The sequence below is a fragment of the Chrysochloris asiatica genome, unplaced genomic scaffold (assembly GCF_000296735.1).
Source record: "Chrysochloris asiatica unplaced genomic scaffold, ChrAsi1.0 scaffold00453, whole genome shotgun sequence".
NCBI lineage: Eukaryota > Metazoa > Chordata > Mammalia > Afrosoricida > Chrysochloridae > Chrysochloris > Chrysochloris asiatica.
This window is the reverse complement of record NW_006408971.1, coordinates 1,192,924-1,200,333: the sequence shown is the minus strand read 5'-3', so window position 1 is coordinate 1,200,333 and position 7,410 is coordinate 1,192,924.

Below are 7,410 nucleotides of genomic sequence, written 5' to 3'. Positions count from 1 at the left end.
CACCTGACAACAACAACAACAACATCCAGCCAAAAACAAAAAGGTATTTACAATGAAGAAGTCATTGGTCCAACAAAATTCTATCACGTGGTCTCCAGCATCACTTTGATGACCAAAACCATACTTTCCAACTACTGAGCCTTCTTTGTTTTCAACCTTGCAGTCCAGTCACCAGTAATTATCAATACATCTTGATTGCATGTCTGATTAATTTCAGACTGTAGAAGTTGGTAGAATTCTTCAATTTCATCATCACAGGCTTCCATGGTTGGTGTGTAAGTTTGAATCATTGTGATATTAACTGGTCTTCTGTGTAGGCATATGTGTATTATCCTATCACAGACAGCGTTGTACTTCAGGAAAGATCTTGAAATATTCTTTTTGAAGAAGAATGTGATAACATTCCTCTTCAATTTGTTATTCCTGGCATAGATTGTCAAATTCAAAATGGCCATCAATAGCAGAAGTAGGACTTCATAAAAATTAAACACTTATGCTCATCAAAAGATAATCAAATGAGTAAAAAGATAACCTACAGACTGGGAAATTTTCAGAAATGAAATATTCAATAAAGATCTACAACTCAATAACAAAAAGACAAACGACTCAATTTTTTTAAATTGCAAAAGACATGAACAACAGCCAAAATACATGCGTGTGTGTTTTTATATATATGTGTAAAGACTGACGTTGTCAAAGACTTCATTTTTTTCAGGTCAATGTAAAGAAAACAAAAATCCTCACCACTGGACCAATAAACAACATCCATATAAATGCAGAAAAGATTGAAGTTGTCAAAGATTCCATTTCCATAAATATTCATGGAAGCCGCAGTTAAGAGATCAAAAGACATATTGCATTAGGCACATCTGCAGCACAAGACCTTTTTAAAGTGTTGAAGAGCAAAGATGTCAGCTTGAGGACTAAGATGCACCTGACCCAAGCCATGGTATTTTCAATAACCTCATATGCATGCTAAAGTTAGATAGTAAATAAGGAAGAACACAGAAGAATTGATGCATTTGAGTTATGGTGTTGGAGGAGAATACTAAAAGTCCCATGGACTGCCAAAAGAACAAACCAATCTGTGTTAGAAGAAGTACAGCCAGAATGCTCCCTGGAAACCAGGATGGCCAGACTTCATCTCCCATAGTTCAGACATATTATCTGGAGAGATCAGTCCCTGGAGAAAGATACCATGTTTGGTAAAATGGCAGGTTGGAGAAAAAGAGGAAGATGCCCAGCAAGATGGATTGTTCCAGCGGCAGCAGTGATGGGCTCAAATGTATCAGTGATGATGAGGTTAAAGCAGGACCGGGCAGTGTTTTGTTCTGTCGTGCACAGGGTTGCTATGAGTCAGTACCAACTCGTACCAATTGTATAGGGTTTCCGAGGAGCAGCTGTGGGTTTGAACTTCCGACCCTGTGGTTCCCAGTTCAGTGTTTATCCTACAGTGCCACACTGGGCTATATATGATAAACCAAATAAAGGTCACTGAAACCGATACTTCTTAGACATAACTAATCACCTCATTAGTTTTCTTGGTTTGAAGACTTAGGGTTATAGTCTTGTGGGACAACTTGGTCAACTGGAGTAATATGGTTGATAAAGTTTACGTTCTACAGCCCAGCTTGGTGAGTAGCACCTGGGATCTTAAAAGCTGGGATGCAGCCACCTACATACAATACAAGTATTAGGCTCTATTTATCTGGAGTCAGAGAGAAAGATGGAAAACCAAGGCTCGGAGACAGAACCAGTCTGTAGGACGAGCTAAGTGATCCTCCTCTACCCTGAGACCAGAAGAACTAGATGGTGCCTAACTACCACTACCATGTGTTCTGATCAGGATTACAATAGGTAGATCCAGATAGAAAGGGAGGAAAATGTAGAATATAACTTCAAGTTTTCAAAGAGTTAGGTGCAGTGAGACAGGAGGCATCGTCATCTAATACCCTAAAATGTCTAAGCCTTGAACCAAAACTATCCTTTCAAGTCATCTTTTAGCTAAATAACAGTTTAACCCATAATGTAATTAATATCATCCTTGAGTATTGCACTCTTCAAAAAAAAAACATCTGTTTGGCACCAAATGGCCAATAAATACTCAGAAAAGTTGTTGAATCTGGTTCTGTTTTGTTGTGTCCACTTCCAATGAAAGTACAGTGCTATATGAAGAGGCTTCTAAAAGTTTGTGGAAAGATCCCATTATCTTTTTATTCCATTTCCCCACAAACTTTGTAAAGCATCCCCACGTATATATATGTTTAATAGTCTGTCTTCCCTTTCAGCCTCATAAGTTCCTAGCATGTTATGAAGAGAAGCGACTAGTAAATCCACCTTAGTGTTTGATATGAAGTAAAGAAACATTATGCTTTTACTTAGACTAACAGAACAGTCATGTCTGTCATTGGTACATTAATAAATGACGACAAGACTGCTTCCATGTCAAATTTCGGTGACTAAAGCTCTGGTAGCGTAGTGGTTATGAATCAGGCTGCGAACTGCAAGGTCAGCAGTTCGAAACTACCAACTGCTCTGTAGGAGAAAGATAAGACTTTCTGCTCCAGTAAAGATTTATAGCCTCGGAAACCTTGTTCAGGGTAGCTATGGGTTGGATCCGACTCGACGGCACTTAACAACAACAAAGGTATTTCTTATCATTGAGAAACCCTGAAGAGTCCATGTGTTAGAAAGACCACAAAGTGCCATTGCCTTACTTGGCTGTTTGCTTGTTTGATTTGGGTACTTATGAGATGCAACAGCAGTGTGGAGCTCTGATGTGGCATTTACCTTTCATTCCTTTCTTCACAAAACTCACCCACCCGACCTTGAGAAGCAACCACAGGGAAGGGAAGTGTAGAACTTGGACAAAAATTACCAACATTCTCTTTGGAGGCAAAGAGGAAGTAGACAATATTTATGAGCAAGCCAATGAGATTTAAATGGACTGTTTCCTTCTTACTTTTGTTCTTGTTGCTAGTAAGTGTTGTGGAGTCAGTTCCAACTCATAGCCACCCTGTATAGGGTTTTAAAGGAGTGGCTGGTGGGTTTGAACCACCAACCATATAGTTAGCAGTCCAGTGTTTATTGTACAGTGCCACACCAGGACTCCACGTTTTATTATAGTGTTGTTGTGAAGTGCCGTGGAGTAGGTTCTGACTCAGCAACCCTGTATATGGTTTCCGAGGAGCAGCTGGTGAGTTTAAACCACAGGCCTTTCCGTTAGCAGTCCAGTGCTTATCTGACAGAACAATACCAGGACTCCACTGCATATTTAGGTCCTGACATTTTTTAAAATTTACATTTAAGTGCTGACATTTTATTTAATTTATATTTAAGCATGTTAAGCCATCTACCAACCCCAACCAATTTTTTAAAAAATTATTATTATTCTAACCTATACTGTTCTGCTAGTGACCCAGAAGTGGAAACTGATACATTCACAAAAACCCATATGTGTTGTCTTCTCAACTCCATAATCATCTCTCCCCCAGTACGTAGGTGACGATGTGGACTTGAGGCGAAGTCTGAAGTGCAAATTAGCAGAAGGCACGTAGGCTTTCCAGTGTGACAGTGGAAAGACCCAGAGAAGCAGACACACACACACACACACACACACACACACACACTAGCGGGGTTTGGGATCAACTCCTGAAACGTGTTATGTGCAGTAAAGCAGATGGGAACACATGCTGCTGTGTCTCCATTCAGGGAAAAAGAAGCAAATAGCACCAAGTTTAGACTCTACCCAGGAGCGAATTCAGACTAAACCCCGCTCTGAACAGACACACAGAGCTGTCCGCTTACAGCTTCCAATTAGGCTCCAAAACCAGGGAGCCTTGATTAAGACTGGCTCAATGTTCAGAAACAAATAAAGAGGAAATGATTCACTCTTAAACAGGACTCATTCCTTCAGATATTTGTTTTCAAAGTTCTTGATAATCACTCTACAGCACTAGGGCGTCCTGGTACAGCGCTGAAGGATAAGGTTGGCAGTTCAAATCCAACAACTGCTCCTTGGAAACCCTATACAGAGTTGCTATGGGTCAGAACCAAATGAATAGCACTTAACAACAACTCTAAACCAGGTCAGGGTTGTAGAAGCAGCAAAAATGTTTTCCAGTGACTTCAATCCAAATACAACTGCTGAAATAATGCCAATGTCTAATTGTATATCATCATTAAAATCTAAATAACAGTTTATTTAGGCTCTTTTGATCCAAAGAAAACCAGAAAAGGTCATAAAACACTCAAAAAGGTGTAAGAGAAATGAAGACAGAAGTCATGTGATTTTCTATAATTCAAACTAGGCTCTTTCTAATTTTTTTTTTTTTTTTTAAATGATAGTTCTCCATCTGGAGAGGACAAAATAAAATGGGCACAAATCCTAGCATGAGTGCAAACTCATACAATCTTCTTAGAAGCAACTGATCATACATACAAGGCCTTAAACATGGTCGTGCCACCTGACTTAGTAAGCCAACTTTGACAATCTGTCTCCAGGTCTTGCACATTTCATTTTAATATCTTGCTCTGTTTTCTCGAAGTGTCCTTTATATATATTTTTTCATTCATTCCTTTTACTGAATCATTTCTTCCATTTTCTAGACTATCTGAAGAAGAACACCGCATCAGGATTGGAGGGAAAACCAGTAATAAACTTTGATATGCAGATGACGCATCCTTGTTTGCTGAAAGCCAAGAGGACTTGAAGAACTTGTTGATGAAGATCAGAGACTACAGCCTTCAGTATGCATTGCAACTCAGTATAAAGAAACACAAATCCTCACAACCAGAACCAGTAAGCAACATCATGAAAAAAATAGAGAAAAGATTCAAGCTGTTAAGGATTTTGTTTTGCTTGGATACACAATCAATGCTCTTGGAAGCAGCAGTTAAGAAATCAAATGACATATTGCATTGGACAAATCTGCTGCAAAAGACCTCTTTGAAGTATTCAAGAGCAAAGATGTCAGTTTGAGGATTAAGGTGTGCCTGATCCAAGCCATGGTATTTTTCAATAGCTTCATTTGCATGTGAAAGATGGACAATGAATAAGGAAGACCAGAGAAACATTGATGCATTTGAATTATGGTGCTGGTGAAGAATACTGAAAGTACTATTGGACTGCCACAAGAACAATCAAATCTGTCCTGGAAGATGTACAACCAGAATGTTCCTTAGCAAAGAAGATGGCGAGACGCCGTCTCACGTACTTTGGGCATGTTATCAGGAGGGACCAGTTCCTGGAGAAGGACGTTATACTTGATAAAGTGACAAGTTAGGAAAGAAGAGAAAGATCTGCCCCCAGCCCTGCTCCCAACTACATGGATTGCCACAGTGGCTATAACAACAGACGTATAACAGCATAACAGCTGTGAGGATGGTGCAGGACCATGCAATGTTTCCTCCTGTTGGATACAGACAGGGTGGCTATCAGTCAGAACTGACCTGAGGCACCTAAAAGCACCTAAGATAGTTCCTTAGTTTCTTAGGAAGAAGTCCAAAGTGCACTGAAGGCATTGTCAAAGAACAAGGCACCAGGAATTGATAGAATAAAAATGGAAATCTTTCAACAAACTCATGGAAGCAGTGATGCGACACTGGAGGCACACTCACTCATCTATGACAAGAAATTTGGAAAACAACTACCTGACTGCAAGAGATCTGTATTTGTTTCAAAGAGAGGTGACCCAATAGAATGTGGAAAACATCTGACAATATCACTGGTAGCCCGTGCAAGTGAAGTTTTACTAAAGGTAATACAGAAACAATTGCAACCATACAAAGAACTTCCAGAGGTTCAAGCTGGATTTAGAAGAGTATGCGGAACGAGGGATATGACTGCTGACGTCAGATGGATCTTGGCTGAAAACAGAGAATACCAGAAAGATGTTTTTACTTGTGCTTTACTGACTACACAAAGGCTTTCGATTGTGTGGATCATGACAAGCTATGGACAACACTGATGAGAATGAGTATTCCAGAACCCTTAATTGTTCTCATGAAGAACCTGTACATAGACCAAGAGGCATTTGTTTTAACAGAACAAGGGAACACTGAATGGTTTAAAATTAGGAAAGGTCTGATCCAGAGTTGTATTCTTTCACCATACTTACTCTATCTGTATGCTCAGCAAATAATCCGAGAAGCTGGGTTATATGAAGAAAAAACATGGCATCAGGATTGGAGGAAGACTCATTAACTATCTGTGATATGCAGATGATACAATCTAGCTTGCTGAAAGTGAAGAGGACTTAAAATACTTACTGATGAAGATAAAAGACCATGGGTTGAATCTCAATGTCAAGAAAACAAAAATCCTCACCACTGGACCAATAAACAACATCCATATAAATGGAGAAAAGATTCCATTTCTATAAACACTCACGGTAGTAGCAGTCAAGAAATCAAACGACATATTGCATTAGGCAAATCTGCTGCACAAGACCTCTTTAAAGTGCTCAAGAACAAAGATGTCAGCTTGAGGACTAAGGTGCACCTGACCCAAGCCATGCTATTTTCAATAACCTCATATGCATGCGAAAGCTGGACAGTGAATAAGGAAGATAGTAGAAGAATTGATGCTTTTGAGTTATGGTGTTGGAGGAGAATATTGAAAGTGCCATGGACTGCCAAAAGAACAAACAGAGCTGTGTTGGAAGAAGTGCAGCCAGAGTGCTCCTAGGAAGCCAGGATGGCCAGACATTGTCTCTCATACTTTGGACATATTGTCAAGAGGGAGCAGTCCCTAGAGAAGCATATCATGTTTCTTAAAGTGGCGGGATCGGAGAAAAAGAGGAATACCCCCAGAGAGATGGATTGGCACAGTGGCGGCAGCAATAGGCTGAGGTGTAGCAATGATTGTGAGGTTGGCCCAGGACCAAGCAGTGTTTCGTTCTGTTTTACACAGGGTTGCTTTGAGTTGGTACTGAGCCAATGGCACCTAACAATAACAAGATAGTTTCTTATGGCAGCCCAAGGAGATCAGTACCATGATCTCCAAGATCCTCTTCAAATCTAACGATCTGTGATTCTAATATAGAAAACAATGGCCTCACAAGGCAGGTTTTTCTATTGTGATGTTGTTGCTCGGTAGTAACTCTTCCTCAACTCTGCAGTCATTGTAGTTACAGTCTCAAACTCAGAGAGGCGGTGGCAGTGGTGGTGATGTGCCTTGGAGTTGGTTCTGACTCATAGCAACCCTGTTATCAGGTTTCTGAGGTACGGTGGAGCTTCTGGTAGATTCAAACTACCAACCTTGCTGTTAGAAGCCCAACTCTTAACCCAGTTGCTACTTGGTCTGCAGGGCAGAGAAGGCCCAGAGTCAATGCTGCCCCCAGTGGACCAGGAAGTGGGTGAAGTTCTGGGTGACATAAGTGAAGAGATCTTCAGATTTGGAGTTTCTTT